This window comes from Leptonychotes weddellii, chromosome 2 (assembly GCF_054177405.1).
Source record: "Leptonychotes weddellii isolate Sample4059 chromosome 2, ASM5417740v2, whole genome shotgun sequence".
NCBI lineage: Eukaryota > Metazoa > Chordata > Mammalia > Carnivora > Phocidae > Leptonychotes > Leptonychotes weddellii.
The window spans coordinates 151,316,023-151,340,798 of record NC_138370.1 but is presented as its reverse complement, the minus strand read 5'-3'; the positions used below and the strand labels follow the sequence as shown (position 1 = coordinate 151,340,798).

General features: G+C 33.9%; 1 long non-coding RNA gene and 1 pseudogene across 1 annotated transcript in view; both read left to right on the top strand.

The window, feature by feature from the left end:
* Positions 1–16,952, top strand: part of LOC115940231 (uncharacterized) — a 40,214-nt gene extending 23,262 nt beyond the window's left edge. The window contains exon 2 of the long non-coding RNA XR_004075020.2: positions 15,142–16,952. This is a non-coding gene — a long non-coding RNA (uncharacterized LOC115940231). The remainder of the gene's footprint in view (positions 1–15,141) is intronic.
* Positions 16,953–18,208: 1,256 nt separating this feature from the next.
* LOC115940232 (high mobility group protein B1 pseudogene) lies at positions 18,209–19,332 on the top strand (annotated as a pseudogene).
* Positions 19,333–24,776: the final 5,444 nt, after the last annotated feature.

Below are 24,776 nucleotides of genomic sequence, written 5' to 3'. Positions count from 1 at the left end.
CATACACTATTTAAAGAGAATTCCTTCAAATATAACAGCACCGGCAAGTTAAAAGTAAAAGGACGGGGCTCCCTGCTGCGCGGGAGGCCTGCTTCTCCCTCTCCCACTCCCCCTGCTTGTGTTCCCTCTCTCGCTGTGTCTCTGTCAAATAAATAAATAAAATCTTTAAAAAAAAAAAAGTAAAAGGACGGGGGTAAGTTTTCTAACTAAACCTTAATCACAAAGCAGAAATAGTTATATATTATATATCAAATAAACTAGACTTCAGAGAAAATAAAATTAACAGAGACAGAGATAGATTCTACATCATAATAAAAATGGATCACTCCACCAAGAAGACACAGTAATCTTATATGCATATAAACCAAAAAGAGGGCTGTGAAGCAAAACTTGATAGAACTGAAAGAATGAGTCAAATCTGTAAGTATAGTGCAAGACTTCAACATCCCTCTCTCAACAATTGATAGAAGTATGTAAGAAATCAAAAAGTATATATAAGAACTTATCAATACAACCAACAAACAGGAACTAAAAGACATTTATAAAACACTTACTCAAGGATATAGCAAAATATACATTTTTTGAGATCCCATGAAACATAAACCAAAATGGACCACATCTCAGGCCATAAGAATAAAGAAAAAAAAAAAAACTCAACAAATTTAAAAGGATTAAAACCATACAGAATGTATTCTCTATTCATAATCAACTAAAAACTAGATATCAATAACACAAAAGGAACAGGAAAATCTACACTTGGAAACTAAACCTCACACTTCTAAATAATCCATCAATGAAAGAGTATGTCTTAAATCACAAAACACATCAAACTGAATGAAAGGTGAAAATAAAACATCAAAATTCGTGGGATTCAACTAAAACAGTGCTGAGAAATTTATAGCACTAATGCTTACATTAGGAAATAGAAGTCCCAAGACAATAATCTAAGCTTTCATTTCAAGGATCTAGAAAAAGAACAAAATAAGACAAGCAGAAGAAAAAGAATAAAGAGATAAAATCAATAAAAATGAAAGGAGAAAAATAGAGAAAAATCAATGCAACAAAAAATTGTTTCCTTGAAAAGATCAATGAAGCTGATAAGCCTCTAGAATCAAGAATAAAAACCAGAACTACAGACCCTAAAAACATCAAAAAGATAATAAGGAAATATCTTAATTTTACATGTATAAATTTAACAACATAAATAAAAGGGACCAATTACTTAAAAAGCACAAACTATCACAACTTACCCAATTTAAAATAGAACATTTGAACGTAGCCCTATAAATATTAAGGAAACTGAATTTTTTAATTTAAAACTTTCCTGAAAAATGCCTAGGCCCAGATGATTTCATTAGATAATTTTATCAAACATTTAAAGAATGTATAACACTGTCTTAAGTTAGCTCAAATTGCTATAACAAATAACCTAGACTGTGTCACACACACACACACAAAATTTATTTCTCACAGTTCTGGAGGCTGAAAGTCTCTTCTAATAAGCACACTAATCCCACCATGGCGCGTCCACCTTCATACTTACCAAAGGTGCCATCTCCAAATACCACCACATTGGGGATGGGGTTTCAACACATGAATTTCAAGGGGATATAAATAAGCATGCAGTCCATAATATTCTGCCTCTGGTCCTCCAAAATTTATGTCCTTCTCACATGAAAAATACATTCATTACATCACAACAGCCCCTAAAGTCTTAACTCATTCCACCATCAACTCTAAGATCTAAAATCCAAATTCTTCTCTAAATATCAACTAAATCAGATATAGATGAGACTTAAAGTATAATTTATCCTGAACCAAATTCCTTTCCAGCTGTGAACCCATGAAACTAGAAAAGTTATGTCTTCCTAAAATATAATGGCATAAACAGACATAGAATTGACATTCCCATTCCAAAATGGACTAATAGGAAAGAAGTTAGAGGTGGCAGGTAGCAAGCAAATCCAAAACCTAACAAGGAAAACTCCCTGAGATCTTAAGCCTTAAGAATAGTCTAATCTCTTTGTATAGATGCTCTGCCTTCTGGACCCACTGGGGCTGATTCTGCTCCCACATTTCTGTCAGATGTGAGGTTCCATCCCCAGGATGGTGTCTGGTGGGGATCTTTTTTTTTTTTTTTTTAAGATTTTTTTTTTTTTTTTTTTTACAGAGAGAGACATAGCGAGAGAGGGAACACAAGCAGGGGGAGTGGGAGAGGGAGAAGCAGGTTTCCCCGCAGAGCAAGGAGCCCGATGCAGGGCTCGATCCCAGGACCCCGGGATCATGACCTGAGCCGAAGGCAGATGCTTAACGACTGAGCCACCCAGACGCCCCTGGTGGGGATCTTACCCATAAGGTTCAGTAGAGCCCTGGTGGGAATGTAAATAATACAGGTACTCTGGAAAAAGTTTTGCAATTTCTTAATAAACTAAACACACAAATACCACATGACTTAACAATTATACTCATGGGCATTTATCCCAAAGAAATGAACTTAAGTTTACACAAAAATTTGTACACAAATATTCATAGCAGTTTTATTCATAATAGCCAAAACTGGAAGCAACTCAGATGTCCTTCAGCAGGTGAAAGTTTTAACAAACTGCTGTATATCCATATAGAATACTATTTAGCAAAACAAAATAAAAAACAAAAAACAAACCACTACTGATACACAGCAACATGGATGAATCTCCAGAGAATAATTCTGAGTGAAAATACTAGTCCCAGAAGACTATATACTGTATGAGTCCATTCATATAAAGTTCTTAAAATGACAAAATTATCATGGAATACCAATGAGTGATTTCCAGTTGGTTAAGGATAGAGAAGAGGTATAAGAGGGAAGTAGTTGTGGCTATAAAAAGGTAACAGGAACATGGCTATGGAATTGTTCTCTATTTTGACTGCATCAATTTCAATGTCAATATCTTGGTTGTGATGATGTACTATAGTTTTGGAAGACGTTACTAATGGGGAAAAGTAGGCATAGTGTACAAAATATCTCTGTATTATTTCTTACAATTGCTTGTGAATCTACAATTATCTCAAAATGAAAAATTTAATTAAAAAGAGTTTACTCAGTCACCAGTTACATGCCATAAATATTTTTCATGCATACTTATTAATGTTTAAAATATTTTTTGACATTTAAAAAATTTAAGATAGTTTAGAAAACTTCCTATCTTTTCATAAATTAAAAGCTTTTTAAGTAAGCCTGTGAAAATATTCCTCCTCCTTCCCACCCACCAAAAAAATGTGATGATAGATTGAGAATGGACTGCAGATAATAAGCCAATTTCACATTCTTTTATTTGATGTATACAAAAAAAAGTAAGCATTTAGCAGGTAAACATCTCTTGAATAAAAAAGAAATATTTTAATTAAAAAAAAGTAAGCATTTAGCAGGTAAACATCTCTTGAATAAAAAAAATATTTTAATTAAAAAAAAAGTAAGCATTTAGCAGGTAAACATCTCTTGGATAAAAAAGAAATATTTTAATTAAAAAAAAGTAAGCATTTAGCTTTTATTTGATATATAAAATACAAAATGTATTACAAACCATCTTAAGCCAATTTGGTTTTTACAACTCTTATGTTATTTTTGGTAGATAATGACAAGTCCCCAAAGATGTTTAAGAAAATTATTAGTTTCTTTCTCAAAATCTCATTACCAGGTATAATAAAAGCTAGTGTTAGTGAAACTCAAGTAAAAATATTGTTTTAATGATGACAAGTATAATAGATATAATAATAATATATAATATAATATTATAATATAAATTAAGATGATTATTTTAAATGACTACAAATCCGGGGCGCCTGGGTGGCTCAGTTGGTTAAGCGACTGCCTTCAGCTCAGGTCATGATCCCAGGGTCCTGGGATCGAGTCCCGCATCGGGCTCCCTGCTCTGCGGGGAGCCTGCTTCTCCCTCTCCCACTCCCCCTGCTTGTGTTCTCTCTCTCGCTGTGTCTCTCTCTGTCAAATAAATAAAATCTTTAAAAAAATAAATAAATAAAATAAAATAAATGACTACAAATCCTTGTAATCTTGGCAGTAATGATGTTATAGCATGCCACTCTTAATAATTATGGCTTGAAAAGGAATTAAGACTGCTCTCACAGTGATGAGCATTGAGTAATGTATGGAATTGTTGAATCATTATATTGTACACCTGAAACTAATAAAACACTATGTTAATTATACTTTAAAAATGTACTCAGGAGTTGAGATTTAATAAAAATAATATTTAAAAAAATTATGTTTTGATAATCAATCTATCTCAACTAATGTCAAACAAAATTAAGAAGAGCAGAGCCTAGTGGGGGAAAGATGCAAATAAATTATGGTTTAAGGTGACAAAGACTATTACAGATGTATGAATAATATGGTGGCTAAAACAACCGAGCAGCTATTTGTATCCAGCACAGCCATGAAAACTTTTTGGAAGACTGCAATAAGGAATAGGATTTACAGGATAATAAGAAGTTTAGTTTTGGACATGTTTTGTTTGAAAATCCACATTAGTCATTTAAGTGGAGATATTTATTCATTTAACAGGAAGGTTATTTTATTTTTTGTGCCCCCCTTTTTGTAGTTTCAAGTTTTTGTTTAAATTCCAGTTAGTTAATATACAGTGTAATATTGGTTTCAGGTGTAGAATTTAGTGATTCATCACTTACATACAACATCCAGTGCTCATCACAAGTGCCGTCCTTAATATCCATCATCAGTTTAACCCATTACCCTGCTCAGCTCTCTGAACAAATCAACCCTCAATTTGTTCACTATCCCCTACCATGTTCATCTGTTTTGTGTCTTAAGTGGAGATATTTAGAAGACAGTGGTATATTAATGAGTCTAGAGTTCAGAGATGTCTTAGATGTAGAATAGATTAAAAATCATTTGTATGACTTTGAAGCCCTAAAACCAGATGGGACTGATTACCAATGGAGTAGGTGCATTCCAGGAAGACCAACACTCAAATATTGTAGCTCTTCAATATTCAGCAGTCAAAAAGATGAGGCAATAACCAGGGAAAATGTGAAGCAGCAGCTACGATGAGGGAGTAAAACTGAGACAACGTTGTCTTAGGAATTAGGCAAAAAAAGAAGTACTTGTGATAATTTACCCACCTATGTTTTCTAATCTAAGTGTTTGTTTGTGTGAACTACTGCAAATATTGCCCAGGCTGGCCAGAACTACCTGCGTCTGATTAATCTGGAGGTCAGGATAAAGTTCTAGTAATTTTAATTATCTGCAGAGATTAGTAAATAAAGCAACAGGGATCCTTAATCTCTTACTTGCCTTTCCAAAATCCCCAAATTCTGAAAACAAAGAAAGATTTGTAATTCACTTGGTAATAAAACCTGAACTATCCGTTATCTTTTGTCAACAAAACCTAATCTGAATTGACATAAGACATTTTATTATCTTCAGTTTTTACTCAGTGTGAATAGTCATACATTTTGCTGCCAAAAACTATTCCTGGGTTTGATCTTGACGTGCTGCCCTGGACCCTTCAGCATGTGCTATGTAATTTATAGTGTGTAGACCTCATTATCTCTTCCAAACCTGAAATATCTAAATTCTGAATGACATCTAATTTCAAAAGTATTAGAGAAGCTAACTGTGGTCTTCTATAAAAATATTCTAGCTCTGTGTGTACTTCATATAAAACAGTCTATTTTAACTGAAAATAAATTAAGATTGTAATAGCCTAGTACATAATAAAATAATTCCATTCCCCACTCCCTACCTGGATGTACTTTACTTTTCCTAAGAAGAGTGATTTTCTAACTGTAAACACAGATGTGGAGAAATTATCTATCTTATTCTTTCCTTTTTGGTTCTTTTAAAAATTGAAGTATAATTAATATACAATATTCTATTAGTTTCAAGTATAAAATACAGTGGTTTGACATTTGTGTATTGTGACTGATCAACACAATATATCCAGTTGCCATCTGTCACTATACATGTTTATACAATATTATTGCCTATATTCCCTATGCTGTATATTACATCTCTATCACTTACTTATTTTATAACTGGAAGTTTATACCTCTTGATCCCCTTCACATATTTTGTACCCCCTCACTCTGGTCCCCTCTGGAAACCACCACTCTGTTCTCTGTATCTATTAGTTTGGGACAGGAGGATTGTTTTGTTTTGTTTGTGGGTCTATCTTGATTTTTAGATCCTACTTAAAAGTGCAATAATGCAGTATTTGTTTTTCTCTGTCTGACTTACTTAACACAATACCCTCAAGGGCCATCCATTTTGTTGCAAATGGCAAGATTTTATTCCTTTTTTAATGGATGAGTAATATATATATATGTATATATAATATACAAATATGTATTTATATGGATATATAAAAATATAAAAATATAAAATATAAATATATAATATAAATATATAAAATATATTAAAATATAAAATATATAAATATATATAAGTGTATACATATATGTGTGTGTATATATATATAAATGTATGTGTGTGTGTGTGTGTGTATGAATTCTTTATCCATACATCTATTGATGGGCATTTAGGTTGTTTTCGTATCTTTGCTATTCTAAACAATGTGGCAATAAACATGAGGATGTATATATCTTGTAAAAACCTAGGCACAAAACAGGAAGGCCTCTTTCATGGAGAGATGGCAGAGCACTAGACAAGAAACAATGATGTCCAGGTCAGACATCTGAATGAGATTGCAGCAGCCTAGGCAGTGCTTTGACAATGTATAGCAAAGCAGAAAATATAAGAGGGTAGACAGGTGCACCTGTCCTGGAGGAAGGGATTTCAGTCAGCAAGAGGCAGCTCTAGCAAGAGGCAGCTCTAATTATACATGACTTCTCAATGCTACCTTTTTGACCCAGCAATTCCAAGAGGAAAAAAATGGTTTTACCTGGTATCCCCCACTAGGAGAAATTAAAAGATCTTTATTTGGTTTATTTATCCTAGCATCACTGAGGATTCTCAGGCATATTTGGGAAGAGGAATAATCAGAAATAGAGTAATGTTTAGTCAAATAGAAATTTAGACTCTATAGAGCTGTACTCAACAATTAGCAAAGTTTAGGACATCCCAGTTATACTACAATCTGTAATAAGTTGATAAATAATTTTGGACTTTGAATCATTTATGTATCCATTTCTCCCTTTCTTTTGTGACAATAATGTGTAATATTTTTGGTTTACATTTCTAATTCTCACATTAAATTATAAACTCTTAATTGCAAGGAGTACATCTTATTCACCTTCCCATCCAAATTATTCATAGTGATACTGACTAATAATGGGATAAATATTTTTTTAGGTAAATAAGACAATGAAACAATGAGTTCTATATTTGCAATGATGAAAAAAAAGGATTTTAATAAACTCTTTTGTGTGGGGAAAGAACACTGGTTATTAAATGGTCCTGGATAAAATGCTAGTTTTGTTGTGTATCTGTAATGTTGACCAATCATGTGACCTTCAGCAATTCACTTAACTTCAGATCATCTTCACTGATCCATGCATACATAGTAAAGAATGCAAATTGTACTAGGTATTTTCTAAAATCTTTTACACCAGGAACATCTCATGTTTATATTTCAAAACCAAATATATCTGTGTTAGAAATGATGTGTATTTGTATGGGTATGTGTGTATGTGCTTAGGTGGAGATGTAGGATAAAGACATAGAGTGCAGGAAAAAGCTTAGCTCAAACACTAGGATGTCTACCTAGTCAAAGACCAAACTCCCTATGAGTGTCGGATCTCTTCTTTTAAGAAGTCTCTTCTTTTGTCCTTCTCAAGGCGTTGTTGGATGCCAGAAAAAGATTTGTATTTTCATAATGGCAGGGAAGAATCTTAATTAATTCTCTTGTGTGAGCTAGTGACTGGTCACAACTGCTGAAGCCTGTCATCCCTCATTTAGACTCTAAGACATCCTTGTTCTGACCCTGGACCTACTCTGGCTCAATAGTTTATTTCATCATTTCTAAGTGTATCACTAGGTTTATGAGAACTTTAGAATCCCCCATTGCACCATATATAAGTAGTAGAATCTGGGATACTCTCTCAGCCACTCTGAATCTAATAGAGGGCACTAGGTGGAATGTGGCATCATGCTGACTCAACTTTCCAAATATAGGATATAAGAAAGATATAGGATATAGGAAAGAAGTAAGAAGCAAAATAGCACTCATTTCCCACCCCAAGACACACATGCATTAGTTTCCCCATTAAACCTATTTGGGTATATCTACCATACTCCCCCATTAAATTTACTGCCAGGAAATGTAGTGACTAGGGACACTCACATCTCATCTCTTATTCTTCTGCCTTATTTCTTCCTCTTCAAGGGTAGAGGACATTTCAATTTTCCAGTTATGTTCCACAGGAACTTATTTTACATTATTCTTCTTATCCACCCCTGTAGTTAAGGTGAATATATAAGCTAGGCTGAAAACTGGGACATTTTTAAAAATAGAAGAGAGAAGTACAAGTGCTAAACTGGATGTGACAACTGAACAAAAGGCAAAAATTAAGACTGTCCTTGTCTATAACTCTATTTATTATAAGATTCTGTGAGTCAATGCAACTAGATTTGACCCAATATAGTAAAGGGAAACTTGAAATTTAGAAGACTTTGGGGCGCCTGGGTGGCTCGGTCGTTAAGCATCTGCCTTCAGCTCAGGTCATGATCCCAGGGCCCTGGGATCGAGCCCCGCATCAGGCTCTCTGCTCAGCGGGAAGCCTGCTTCTCCCTCTCCCAGTCCCCCCCACCCCCGCTTGTGTTCCCTCTCTTGGAACACAAGCAGGGGTTGAGTGATTTGGCAGAGAGAGACAGGGAGAGACGGAACACAGCAGGGGGGTAGTGGGAGAGGGAGAAGCAAGCTTCCCACGTAGCAGAGAGCCCGATGTGGGGCTCGATCCCAGGACTGTGGGATCATGACCTGAGCGGAAGGCAGACGCTTTAATGACTGAGCCACCCAGGTGCCCCAAAATAAATAAAATCTTAAAAAAAAAGAAATTTAGAAGACTTCTTTCTTAATAAAGTATGTAATAAAGTATGACTTTAAAAGCACTGTTTCCCTAGAGACTCAAGGAGGTTAGCCTCATACTCCAAACTAAGCAAATGAGGACTTTGGTTTAGTCAGGAGCCAACATTTCCTTGAAGTAATAAATGTCTTTGATGGGATTGGGGGAAGCGTGGGAGGAGGTGACAGTTGTGGAGCTGGCATTAGAGAAAAAGAAAAAAAAATCATTTGATATTTTAGAAATATTTTGTGTTTAAATATAGTTAATGACTAGAGCAAAAGGTGAATTTTTTAAGGTATTTATTTTGTGGATTGGAAGGTTGACCTGCTATATATCTTTCATTTTCTATCTCATTTACAATTCATGTTACATGTTTATTATACACATTTTTAAATTAAAAAATAAATAGAATGATTCATTTAATTGCATATGTACAAGTTAATTGTGCTATAATTAAAGATATGACTTTAACACTGGAAATGGCATCCAAAAACATTTTATTCACATAAAACAAGAGATTATGTTATTTCAATTTTAAAGAAAGCAGATAACCAAATTGCCAATTGCCCATCATGTTATATTCTGAATTCATGCTATTGGGAAATGCATTATTAAGAAGTTTTACTCTCCTTCTAATAATGACAGTCAGAGCAATCTGGAATGTAGGATTGTGAGGAATACAACTGTCTTTCAACTGCATGCAAAAGAAAGCCTCAAACTTCCCAGGAAAAGAAAATGCCATAGCTCATTTTAACAATGCTATTTATAGCTTCCTAGAGTGAGTAATTTACCAAAATAAGTGGCAAGGCATTTTATTATCATTATATAGTTCTGTCACTTATAAAGTTATATCATTAGTTTCCAGATGTATATAGATTGTGTGAGAATATAAACTGGTTGAATTGTTTTTTTCTATTTCTATGAAAAATGCCACTGGTATTTTGATAGGGATTGTACTGAAACTGTAGAACACTCTGGGTAGTATGGATATTTTAATAACATTGTCTTCCAATCCATAAATATGAATGTCTTTCCATTTTTCTGTGTCTTTAATATCTTTAATATTTTATAGTTTTCAATATACAAGTCTTTCACCTCCTTAGTTAAGTTTATTCCTAAGTATTTTTTTTTAATTTTTGTTTCATATTGTTGGTGGGAATGAAAAATAGTGCAGCCACTAAATGGAGGTTCAGAAAAACTTAAAAGCAAAACTACAATATGATCCAGCAAACTCACTTGGGGGTATTTATCCAAAAGAATTGAAATCAAGATACTAACACTCCTGTATTCACTGCAGCACTGTTACCAATAGCCAAGATGTGGAAACAACCTAAATGTCTATCAACAGTTGAATGGATGCAAAAAAATGTGGTATGAACACACAATGGAATACTATTCAGCCTTAAAAGAGAAGGAAATTTTGCAATATGCAACAACATGAATGAACTATGAAGACATTATGTTAAATGAAATAAGGCAGTCACAAAAAGAGACACTGCATGATTCCACTTATATGAAGTATCTAAAATTCATTTAAGTAGGAAATAAAATTCATATAAATAAAAATTATATGAAATTCATATAAGTCAAATTCATAGAATCAGAGTGGACTGTTGGTTGCTAGGGGCTGGGAGAAGGGGTGTTAATAATCAGTGGGCATAAAGTTTCAGTCAAACAAGATGACTAAACTCTAGAGGGTTTCTGTGCAACATTGTACCTATAGTCCACAATGTTTGGTACACTTAAAAATTTAAGAGGGTCATGGAGCACTGGGTGTTATACGCAAACAGTGAATCGTGGAACACTACATCAAAAACTAATGATGTAATATATGGTGATTAACATAACAATAAAAAATTTTTAAAAAATTTAAGAGGGTCGATTTCATGTTAAGTGTTCTTACCATAGTAAATTTTTTTTCAAAACAATAAAATGAAGAAAAAGAATATAAAATGGTTGAAAATGAGTGGACTCTAAATTCTGAGGTGTCTAGAAAGTGCTTTAGAGCTGGAGAGTAGCAAAAGCAGAGACAAATGGAGGCCCAAATAGTATTTAGAATTTTGATGGTTAATCAAATTTGATTAGGTTATTATACATTTTAAAAAGGCACTTAGAGTTGGAGAGTATTAAAAAACATTTAGTGGCAAAAATCAAAAGGTACAATTAAAAGCAGTTCAAAGCCCACGGCACAAGTATTTATTTTCTTAAAGCAAAGTGAATTAGACTTTCAAAAGGTCAAAACAATTGTAAATTAGAGAAAAAAAGCAAATGTTAGAGGAAGAGAAAGTCAAGAGAGCAATCATCTGGAAGCTACCCTGACAAAGCAAAAGATGTAAACAACATCCAGCTTTCATTTGGATGCCTAACTCTCGAGTAGAATGTTTATATCATGAACATGCATAATTATTGGCTTAAACACTAAGAAAATCCAGGGACACAGAAAGGGTTGGACTAGAGGATAAGGAGGCGGGGGTGGGGTGGGTAGTTAAACAAAAAATTCCACAAGTTTAAATGAAAGCAAGCTTTGGCAAAACAAAATCCAAAATTGAATTCTTAATCACCAGCTTCCTCTCTCACACTCAGAAGATGGACTATATCATTAACCTAAAAAGATGGGCATAGAGTCACACATAGACACAAAATCACCATCCATTTAAAACCAAAGCAATTTGATAGAAAGGCCGAGGAGAACAAACTCCCTTCTCCCATGCAATTATGAAACTACACTTCCAATGAAAATGTGAATCATAAAGCCAGCTATGTTCACTGATAATTAATAAGGAAAAATGTTTAATTTTAAATATAATAGCACATTTCAAATTTGAATGAAGGCTGTTTCTCCAAGACCCATATACCCAGTGACAAATTTTCAGACCTGATAAAATGTTTGTGAGCCCTTCTGTAGAACTGTGAAGTGTGCACAACTTTACTATTTTCTTTAATCAATAAGCAGTCAGAAAAATATATTTACCTACTTCTTTAGGCATTTCAGTGCCATCAAAAAATAACAAAAAGATGGAAAATGGAAAATAGACATAAAAATAAAATTTCCTATGAAATAGAAACACTGGCAAATCTTAGACCTAATTTGAATTGTGTATGCCAATGATGCTTTTTTTAAAAAGTGATTTGTATTTGTAACAGCTCTATATGGTTGTGAAGACAGATTGTCAATAGTAGAAAGAGAAATTTAAGCAACAGAATTCAGATGGTTCCCAAGAACATTAAAGATAAGATATATGGTGCATTAAATTAACTTCTGCATATAAAGAATTGATGCATATAAAGCCGGGAACCAAAAACTGCTACTTGACAGGGTCACTGAATAAATCTATGCAGAGAGTATTCTGCACAAATTCAGAGGGCCTCATTTGAATAAGCTATGATATTCATGGCACCTCTATAGTTGTGTGGTGCAAAAACTTACCAAGTTAAAAACAACAACAACAACACAGAAATTGTCTGAGGAACCATATACCCTAGGGCTCTCTAACCTGGGATTACAAAATATCACAGCACTTCATTTTTACTGCAGAATTATAATGGCTGAGCTAAATTCAACATAGCTCAAATCCAAGGTATCTCCTGGACATTTTAACAAGTATTTCTAGGGTCTCAGTTGTGTTCAAGATGAAGTTCTCTTACATAATTTCTTTGCATTCTCCACATCTTGCCACAGTGACCTAACCTCAGCTTCTGATATGTCTGACGAGTTGGCCTGCCCACTCTCTTCAGCCACGACTGCCATGCTGCCTCCAGCTAGTGTCTAGGACAGAAACTCAGTACAGAGGAACTTTCCCATCTCCAATTTTCCATAGCCAAATTGAAACCAAAGTTGACTTGTACAAGGCTGAAGGTGAATAAATAATAAAAGGGGATTATAATAAACTACCTGAAAACTACTGCCAAAGCCAGACATATTCTGGCATCTCTTTGGTTGATATCAACTCTGTAGTTTGGTGAAGATCACTCCATGCTTCCCTTGACATTTAGAATCACATAAAATCTGGAAGATTTCCTTTCTGTTCTCCATCTCCTGTTTCTATCCAGACCCAGAGAGTAAGTTTTTCCCCCCAGCTTTAAAAACAAAAAACAGAAACAAAAAACAGAAACAAAAGCCCAGAACAACAACAAAAACAACCAAAAAAACTTCAGTCAACCCAGTGTCTTATTTGTTCAGGATGAGTGACAGTAGGAACCATCAAATCTCCTAGGGAAAAACCATAGCAACCTAGCTCATAGGGATAGTCTCTGGCCCCATCACCCCTAGAGACAATTAAAAAATAGTACAACATAGACACAGTGGGAAATATATCAGTCTTACCCACAGTCTCTTGATTCAGGCTTATATGTTTACGATCACCATGGTTATTTTGCATTATGCAAAAAATGTGCTAAACAATGATAGTCACTTTTGCTATCCTCAAGTAGATTTATATCTTTATACTACAGATACACTATGGTGAATAATATTAACTTGAAAAAATAAGAGGCAAATTGGCCAGCTAAAGCCCAGTTAGTTCAGGAGTCTATAAAGACCTAAATGCTTAAATATCCTACTTCCAAAGCAATAAGCTTTGGGGTAAATATTATGTAGGCTTGGTAAACAAAAAATACAAAAGAATTCAATTCGATCTTTAGGCACTGTCATCTTCATGACAAAAGTTACATGAGTTTTCTATGTTTCAAATTTAATTACCTAGGAAGGATTTTTTCTCTCTGAAACAATTCATGAAGCTCCTGTCACATTAATTTCCAAAATGATATTTTTGGCACTCATTAAATGTTTATTAAATGAATGTCAGTGAAGTACTACTTTAAAATTATGAATGTTGCACTGACAGATAAATGGATAAAGATGTACACACACACACACACACACACACACAGGAATATTACTCAGCCATCAACAAGAATGAAATCTTGCCATTTGCGATGATGTAGATGGAATTAGAGGGTATTATGCTAACTGAAATAAGTCAGTCAGAGAAAGACAAATACTGTATAATTTCACTCATATGTGGAGTTTAAGATACAAAACAGATGAACATAGGGGAAGGGAAGGAAAAATAATATAAGATGAAAATTGAGAGGAAGACAAATCATAAGAGACTCTTAACTACAGGTAACAAACTGAGGGTTGCTGGAGGGGAGATGGGTGGGGGAATGGGGAAACTGAGTGATGGGCATTAAGGAGGGCACTTGATATAATGAGCACTGGGTGTTATATGCAACACCACTAAACCACTAAAGATGAACCACTAAATTCTACCTCTGAAACTAATAAAAAATAATAAAATAAAATTATGAATGTTAATGACCATTCTATCTAATTAAATAATCATAATGTGGTTTGGGGAGATTTAGTTCATGATAACCTCAAACATGGCATTATTGAAAGACCTGAGGAAATCTTTCTTAAGGCTTTGTTTTCGGTTTGTTTTAAACTCCATTTTTAACAACTCCCTTAATATTTACTTTGAATGTCTATACTATTTTAAACACTTAAGTGTCTTTGGATAAAGATAAACTTCTGTGGCTTCTTTGTTACTATACAGTAAAATCTGCCTCCACCTCAAGGTCTACTTTATGGCTCTTCCAGGTTGGGGTAGTACTTTAGACATCTTAGAAATGATCACATTATACTTCTATTACTTATGCCTATCTCTCTGCCCCCCAGCAGATTTTGAGCTCCTTGTAGTTAAGTGCTTATTTTTTCTACTTTTGTAGCATCCAGGTGGGGATAGCATGTAAAAGATAATGTTTGTAGAAAGTAAGAATGGATGGATGGATGGTTGGTTGGAACCTTAATGGAACAAAAAAATTAGAAATAAAGCAAGTGATATGTTCAATTTTTTTTAGCAACAAGTTAAGGAACAAAATCATAAAGCATCTAACCTTTTCTAACCTTTTACTCTTCCATTCTTCAGCACCACCACCCTATTTACAATGATTTAAAATTATGATCTGACATTAGTTTCACCTTTCATCGTATGAAGAAACTTTTCATGGAGTAATAATGGTCTTCAAGTGGTTGGACTGATCTGATAGCTTTTACAAGAAAAAAAAAAAACAAAGGTTTTTTTTTCTTTCCTATTTCAGGCATCAAGGACTTGGCAGAACTAATACAAGAAGAAAAAAATAATGAGTTTGAGCCTCTGCTTTTGTTTGTGAAATCCATATTTTATATTACAGTGGTTGCCAGGAGAGCTCTGAAGAGCTGACAAGCATTAAAAAATAATAGATGTAACCTTCACAAGAGCCCTTCTCCAAGAATCCTTTCTTCTACACAAAGACATTATTAACTGTATAGTTAATCTGAAATTGCAAGGATTGCAATAAGAAAGATAACTGTCAACATTTCCACTTCAGAAGCAATGTTTCATTTTCCTATATTTAATCACATAATTTTAGGACCATATGGTGCATGAAAAGTTAAGAATGGGGATTGGCTGAAGAATTGCTCCTTCAAATATAACTTAGAGACCATAGTTGGGCTGTTTTTGCCATAAACATCTCCAATGATATATGCCACATACCAAGCTCTTATAGCTATAAAATTCCTAAATGTTAATCTTCATTGGTTAGGTACCATGACATTTCTTATGAATGAGTAAGATATATTACTTGATATTAATTATAAAATTTCTAGAGGGGTTTAAGAGAAAACAAGATGAAAATATGTAAAGTGAAAATGCCCATATATAAGATTGATATTTAAGAGGCTTGTGATCTCGTATATTAAGCCAGGACTTTAGACCTAAAGCAATACTAGAAGGGCCACATGGCAGGGTTGAGTATCTACATCAGTCTTCTCGCTTTGTGTTTTTCTGGAAATGGTCTCCTGCTATTGTCTTTACCACTCCAATGATGACCCCAGCTGTTACTGATATATAGCTTCTTTAACCCATCAGGTGTATAGTCTCTTACAGCATAAGATTCTTCAAAGATAAGCTGTGTCCAGTATAAATGGGGAGAACATCCCCTTGTCAACTTTTATGTCTTTGAGACAAAGGACAGATTTTAAAAAGTAGTGCTGCCTGTGACCCACAATTGGACTGTTATTAGTGAAAGAAGTTTTTGCATGTTCTTCCTATGGACCATTTCTCTTTAGGGCTCAGTTAGAAGACCACAGTAACTCATCTCTGAGTTTTAATCTGAAACAAACACTGTGTAGTGCAATGAACGTCTTTCCCACTTCTTTCACCTTATACTTTCTCCCTCACCTTATGGTCATTCAGCTTCAGTTAGACTTAAGCCATCTTTCCAATGCCCACAGTAAGGTTTGGGCTTCACTTTCACTATTTACAGACTGTCCTGGGGAATGTGGTCTGGTCTATTTGACAGAAAACTAACATTTCAGCTAGGATTAATGAGTATATCAGACCTAGGGCAACATTATAAGGTTTTTACTTCTTCTAACTTTTATCTAAAAATGAATTTTTATGTGTTTTTCAGACTAAAGCTTTCTGATTGAATGTATGTGAATTCATATCAAGCAATCTCAGAAAAACTTTCATTTTTAATTTTCAAGTGCTTATTCTTTTATACATTTGAGATTTCTTTTCTAATGTTGTAAATAAACTACAGAAGTACTTGTCAAAAGAAAAAAAATACAGTGCCATTTGGAGAGAAAAGCTCAGGTCAAATGCATGAGTGTTTTCTAGCAGGTGGATATGTCATGTTGACCTACTAGTGGAATAAACTGCAAAAAGATCTGTCTTAGGGGGTCCTGAGGGTCATATTCTAAATTCTATTAGGTTTTAATCTGATGGTCATTTTTGATCAAACAGTCATTCCGATTCTCAGTTGCTTCTTTTGTAAAATGAAGATATTAACCCCACATGATCTGATATGCACAATTATTGGAAATCATTAAGATCATCACAGATTAAAATGAAGTGTTACATGAATCTGAAGTTTTGATTATTTTTTCAGCTTCCTGAGCACAAAAGACATTTTAATAGACACTTATTGTGGAATATGCTTAGCCCACCTCTTGTGCCAACTGTGTCCCCAAATTATATTCAGCAGAATGTAGTGGTTAACTGGGCGCCTGGGTGGCTCAGTCGTTAAGCGTCTGCCTTCGGCTCAGGTCATGATCCTGGGGTCCTGGGATTGAGTCCCACATCGGGCTCCCTGCTCAGCAGGAAGCCTGCCTCTCCCTCTCCCACTCCCCCTGCTTGTGTTCCTGCTCTAGCTATCTCTCTCTCTGTCAAATAAATAAATAAAATCTTTAAAAAAAAAAAAAAAGAATGTAGTGGTTAATAGTCCCTGGAAACAGACAGTCCTTATTATAATAAAAGCTCCATCACTTAAAAACTGTGTAATTTTGGACATTTTTCCTACTGCATCTGTGTTTCAGTTTTGTTTGTTTTTTGTGTTTTTGTTTTTTGGGTTTTTTTGTTTTTTTAGAGAGAAAGAGTGTGCAATCAGAGACAGGGAGGGGCAGAGGGAGAAGCAGAGAATCCCAAGCAGCCTCCATGCCCAGCCCCTGCATGGAGCTCAATCCCACAACCCTGATATCATGACTGGAGCCGAAATCAAGAAATGGATGCTTAACCAGTTGAGCCACCCAGGTGCTCCTGTTTCAGTTTCTTTATATGTAAAATAGTATAATAGTATAATAGTAATTCTAGATCATTGAGAGGCTTACACAAGATAACATGTAGAAAGTGCTTAGAACAGTGCCTAGTACACAGTCGTCAACAAACGCTAGCTATTACTACCCAGTCACTGTGTTTTCCTTCTGCAGTCCTACTTCAAGAAAAGAGTTGACAAGATGAGATGTGGACATTCGAATACTTTGGACCTTTCAAATCTCCATTTCTCTCTCTCTCTCTCTCTCTCTCTCATATGTTCCCATGCATGTGCACATGATTAAGAACTTCATCTGAGAATGAGAGGTTGAGAGTTGAGAGCTGACACATGCCAGCAGAGTTCTAGCTGGAAGTTCAAAAAGTCCTGATGTTGAGGTCAGGAGCTCCCACAATAAGAGGAAAAAGACTTAATTTTTTCCTTGGCTTCAATTAGATTCCCGCAGTATGATTTGAATAAATTCTGTATTGGGGACTGTGTTTAAGCTAGCTCAGTGACTTTGCTTTTATTGAGAACTAAAGGAAACAATTCATATAGATTGTGTTATTTAACTGATTCAATAATCGTTGTGTATAGTTCAGGGTACAACATACAATTATACGGCAGTACTTTTTCCTCATGAGCTATTCATTAGTTTGATTTGGAATAAATGATTCTAAAATGTCCAAGTTAGAATTATATTCTACTTAAAAACAATAAAAACACTTGCCTTCCGGAAAACCAGAGTAACATTGGTGAAATATAAGAAAAATATAAGGAACAAGATCATAGCTGTTTGTTTTTATTCATTATGAAGGTAATTTAATTAAAATTTTACAATGAGAAATTCTCAAGAGTGGAGAGAGTGAGGAGGCTGCATCTGGTTCCCACTCTCACAGTCATTGCAGTACACTGAGCTCCACAGAGACAGTGACAGGGCAAGTGAGAGCCAGATGGGCACTGGGTGACTTTGTGCCTCACAGAGGAAAATAATTAAACATGGACAAAGGAGATCCTAAGAAGCTGAGAGGCAAAATGTCATCATATGCATTCTTTGTGCCAACTTGCTGAGAGGAGCACAAGAAGAAGCACCCAGATGCTTCAGTCAACTTCTCAGAGTTTTCTAAGAAGTGCTCAGAGAAGTGGAAGACCATGTTTGCTAAAGAGAAAAGAAAATTTGAAGACAAGACAAAGGTGGACAAGACTGGTTATGAAAGAGAAATGAAAACTTACATCCCCCCCTACAGGGAAAACAAAAAAGAAGTTTAAGGATCCTAGTGCACCCAAGAAGCCTCCTTCAGCCTTTTTCTTGCTTTGTTCTGAATATTGCCCCCAAATCACAGAAGAATATTGCAGCCTACCTACTGGTAATATTGCAAAGAAACTGGGAGAAATGCAGAATAACATTGCTTCAGACGACAAACAGCATTATGACTAGAAGGCTGCTAAGCTGAAGGAAAAATATGGAAAAGATATTGCTCATACTGAGCTAAAGGAAAGCCTAATGTGGCAAAAAAGGGAGTCATCAAGGCTGAATAAAGCAAGAAAAGAAGGAAGAGGAAGAGAAGAAAGATGAAGAGAATGAGGAGGAGGAGGAAAATGAAGATAAAGAAGATGATGATGATGATGAATAAGTTGGTTCTAGTGCAGTTTTTCTTTTGTCTATAAGGCATTTAACCCCCCTGTATAAAACTCACTCCTTTTAAAGAAAAAAATTGACACGTAAAGCTGTGAAAGTTTTGTTTTTAAGCTCTACAGTGTCTTTTTTTTTTTTTTTTATAGTTAACACACTACCAAATGTGTCTTGAGATAACCCTGTCCTGGTGGTATTATCAATAGCCACTAACCTTGCCTGGTACAGTATGGAGGTTGTAAATTGGTGTGAAAATTTAAATCAGTCTTGTTAATGCATGACACAAATTAGTTATATTTGGGGATGGCAGCTTTTCCATCTTCAGTTGTCTCTGATGCAGCTTATGAAATAATTATTGTTCTGTTGATATCACTACATAATTACAAAAAAAAAAGTTGTAGCTGTTTTGTTGGTATTCTGAATGCTTCTAAGTAAATACAATTTTTGTATTAAAGAAATAAATAAAATGAGCAATTCTCTCAAAAAAAATCAAACGCCAAAGCTGATTCAAAATTTCTAAAGTTTGGACTTGAGATTATATATTTTGCATGGAAATTTAGGTTTTTAGATTTTTCTGGAAAAAAATAGTTATGTACCTTTTTGATTCAAATAACTTAGTTTTAATTTATTGATAATTTCTTTTCCATTTAGGCATAATATGTTAGTGTTATACTGATCATTGTATATATATGTGATTTCTTAAGTATAAGCTTTCTGGAATAAGCCCGTGAGGACAGAGATATTGCAATATGATTGATTTATGTAGCATCAATGTTTAAAAATGGAATGATACTTTAAAATTACCTAATTCATCAATATAATTTTTTACTATGTTATGTCAATCACCATACATTACATTAGTTTTTTTTTATTATGTTTTGTTAATCACTATACATTACATCATTAGTTTTTGATGTAGTGTTCCATGATTCATTGTTTGCGTATAACACCCAGTGCTCCATTCAATATGTGCCCTCTTTAATACCCATCACCAGGCTAACCATCCTCCCACCCCCCTCCCCTCTAGAACCCTCAGTTTGTTTCTCAGAGTCCATAGTCTCTCATCAATATAATTTTATGCACAGATTTACATTTTTGTGAAAAAGAATCGTACCAAATTGAAACACTTGTCATTAAAGAAATATGCCATTTTATGGATTGAGAAGACAATTTCTTCTCATTGGCTATATATCTAGTTATTAGTCTTTCTATAAATTGCATTTGATCAAAAAGCACTATGTGTGATTTAATGTGTGTCAATTCTAAAGAGAAGAATTACTATAAATCTAATTCATTTTTATTCTAATCATATTCAGAAATGTTTTTAAATAGCTTCTTTTGCTTATAGAAATATAGGAAAAAAAGAGGTCCTCCCACTTCTTTCAGATGCATAGAATCTACAAATTAAAAAAAAAAAAAAAACAACCCCTGCATACCTTTTAAAAAAGGATATGAAATAAAACAAAGAGAAAATATCTAATGATTTCCCTAAATGAAAGTGAGAAGACATGCTGGTAGTCTTTGTTCTCCCAAGATACACTTGATGTTCATTGATTTGACTGTATTTATGAACTGCCTACTATAATCTAGGTACTGGAGTTAGTTAGCACTGGGGATAAAAGAGAATAAAAGAACACAGTTCCTACTATTAAGGCTTCTGTGAGAAGAGATTTTAAGGCAAAAATAATCATTGTTTACATTGCCAGAAAGATGCTCTGAGAACATCAAGAATTGACATCTAACAATTTAGAAAAGGATCAAACAAAACAAACAGATGAAATTCCATTTATTAAAGAAATAATAATACTATACTGAAAGATGCTAAGAAAGTAGATAATTTAGGTATTAAGTTCTCATCACAAGAAAAAATTATAATTATGTGTTATGATGGATGTTAACTGGACATATGGTGATCATTTTGCAAAATATTCAAGTGTTGAGTCATTATGTTGTACACCTGAAAGGAATGTTATCTGCCAATTCTATCTCAATTTATTAAAAAAGATTAAAAATTTCAATCTGTCATCATTAATACAGGAGGAAATTCCTATATCCCAGCCACTTAATACATGACTGTTACATTAATTACATTAATAGTAATTCCAAGTCACCACTAAAATAATTATTCTAAGTCATTGCCCAGTGGCTCCATTTGCTTTGAGAACATTTATTTAACTTATTGAGTGATTATGAGATGCCAAGAACTATTCTAGCAATGAGAATCTGCAGTAAACTAAACAAACTCCATCTTCATGGAGTAAATGTTCCAGTGCATTTAAAAAATATACATAGATTCAAAATGGAGACATAGGAAGCCTTGAACTCACCTCCTCCACAGACACACTGAATCCACACCTACATGTAGAGCAAATTCTCCTGAAGAACTGAGGGCTGACTAAAAAAGCTTCTGTACAACAAAGGATAGAGGGACCACACAGAGATTGGCTGGGGAGACAGTGACATGTTAATGACTCCTAAAAGCAGCAACAAAGAAACAAAAAGTTAACTACAAGGGAAAACCTATAAGACTATCAGATTTTTCAGCAGAAATTTTGCAAGCTAGAAAAGTGGCATGATGTATTCAAAGTGCTGAAAGAAAAACTTACAACCAAAAACACTCTACCTGTCAGGTTATCATTTAGAATTGAAGGAGTGATAGAGTTTCCAGGCCAACAAAAACTAAGAGTTCATTACCACTAAACCAGCCTTATAAGAAATGTTAAGGAGTAAAGAAAAAAGAGAAAAAGAAGAGGTCATAACTAGAAGAAAAACATGAAATGAAAAAATTTCACAAGTAAAAGCAAATATACAATAAAGGTAGTCAATCAATCATTTATAAAGCTAGTATGAATGTTAAAAGAGGGAAGTAGTAAAATCAATTATATCTAAAAAATTAGTGAAAGGACTCACAAAATAAAAAGATGTAAAATATGACAACATATACATAAAATGAAGAGGAAGAGGCTAAAAATGTAGTGTTTTTAGAATGTATTCAAACTTAACTGACCATCAACTTAATATAGACTGCTGTACATTTAGGATATTATATATGAACCTCATGGTAACCACAAACCAAAAACACAACAGATAAAAAATAAAATAAAAAAGAAAGGAATCCAAGCATAACCCTAAAGGAAATCATCAATCACAAGGGATAGAATTAAGAGAAGAAAGGAACAGAGAAGTTCTACAAAAACAACCAAAAATCAATTAACAAAATAGCAATAAGTACCTACCTATCAATAATTAATTGAAATGTAAATAGTCTAGGGGCACCTGGGTGGCTCAGTTGGTTAAGCATCTGCCTTCCGCTCAGGACACGATCCCAGGGTCCTAGGATCAAGCTGGGCATCAGGCTCCCTGCTCAGTGGCGAGTCTGCTTCTCCCTCTCCCTCTGTGATCTCTCTCACTCTCCCTCAAATAAATAAATAAAATCTTTAAAATATAAAACAAAATGTAAATAGGGTCACCTGAGTGGCTCAATTGTTAAGCGTCTGCCTTTGGCTCAGGTCATGATCCCAGGGTCCTGGATCAGCCCCACATCGGGCTCCCTACTCCACGGGAAGTCTGCTTCTCCCTCTCCCACTCCCCCTGCTTGTGTTCCCTCTCTCGCTGTGTCTCTCTCTGTCAAATAAATAAAATCTTAAAAAAAAAAAAAAGAAATGTAAATAGTCTAAATGCTCTAATCAAATGATTCACTGAATGAATTAAAAAAAAAAAAGACATATCTATACACTGCCTACAAGAGATTCACTTCAGACCTAAAGACACATATAGACTAAAAGTAAAGAGATGGAAAAAACATATACCATGCAAATAGAAGTATAAAAAAAAAAAAAAACAAGGTAGCAATACTTATATTAAATAGACTTTAAAACAAAGACTGTCACAAGAGACAAAGGCCATTACATAATGATAAAAGGATCAATCTGACAAGAGGATATAACAAAACATATAAATATTTATGCACCCAATATGAAAGAAATTAAATACATAAAGCAAATATTAACATACATAGAGAAATTGACAATAATATAGCAAAAATAATGGATTTCAACACCCCACTTACATCAATGGATAGATCATACAAACAGAAATTCAATAAGGAAACAATGGCTTTAACTAATGCATTACACCAATGAACTTAACAGATTTTATATAGACACACACACACATACATACATATAAAATTTGTCTTTGTATATATACATATATATATATGTATATACATATATATATTATTCTATCCAAAAACAGCAGAATACACATTCTTTTCAAGTGGATGTGGAACATTACTCAGGACAGATCAAATGCTAGGCCATAGAACAAGTCTCAGTGTATTTTTTAAAAATTTAAAAATTAAATTAAAAAACTAAAAAAAAACTGAAATCATATCAAAGATTTTTTTGACCAAAACATGATGAGACTAGAAATTAATTACAAGAAAAAAATGAAAGAAAAAACCCACAAACACATAAAAGCTAAACAACATGTGACTAAACACCCAGTTGGTCAGTGAAGAAATAGAGCAAATTAAGAAATACATGAAGAAAAATGAAAACTGAAGCATAGTAATTCAAAATCTTTGGGATGCAGCAAAAGCAGCTCTAAAAAAAGGAAAGTTTATAGTGATATAGGCATACTTCAAGAAACTAGAAAATTCTCAAAAAAATTATCTGAACTCATACCTAAAGGAACTAAAAAAAGAAGAAAAAAGAAAGCTCAAAGTTAGGTGGAAGAAAATAATGAAAATTAGAGTGGAAATAAATTAAATAGATGCTTAAAAAAATAGAAAGGATCAATGAAACCAAGAGCTGGTTCTTTGAGAGATAAAATTCATAAACCTTTATCCAGATTCATCAGGAAAAGTGAGGACTCAAATAAATAAAATCAGAAATGAGTGAGGGGAAGTTACAACTGACACAACAAAAATACAAAGAATTGTAAGAGAATACTACAAACAATTATATGCCAACAAAGTGGACAACCTAGAAGAAATGGATAAATTCCTAGAAAGATACAATCTTCTAAAACTGAATCAGGAAGAAATAGACAATTTAAACAGATTACTAGTTGAACTGGTAACAAAAAAAAATTCCCATTAAACAAAAATCTAGAACCAGATGGCTTCACAGTGAATTCTACCAAGCATTTAAAGAGTTAATACCTATGCTTCTCAAACTACTCCAAAAAATAGAAGAAGGAAAATTTCCAAATTCATTCTATGAGGCCAGTATTACCCTGATACCAAAACCAGACAACACTACAAAAAAAATAGAAAACTACAGGCCAACATCCCTGATGAACACAGATGAAAAAATCTTCAACAAAATATTAGCAAACCAATTTCAACAATACATTAAAAGGATCATTTACCAAAATCAAATGGGATTTATTCCAGAGATACAAGCATGATTCATTATCCACAAAACAATCAGTGTGATACATCACATTAACAAAATGAAGGACAGAAACAATATGATCATCTCAATAGGTGCAGAAAAAGCAGTTGACAAAATTCAAATTC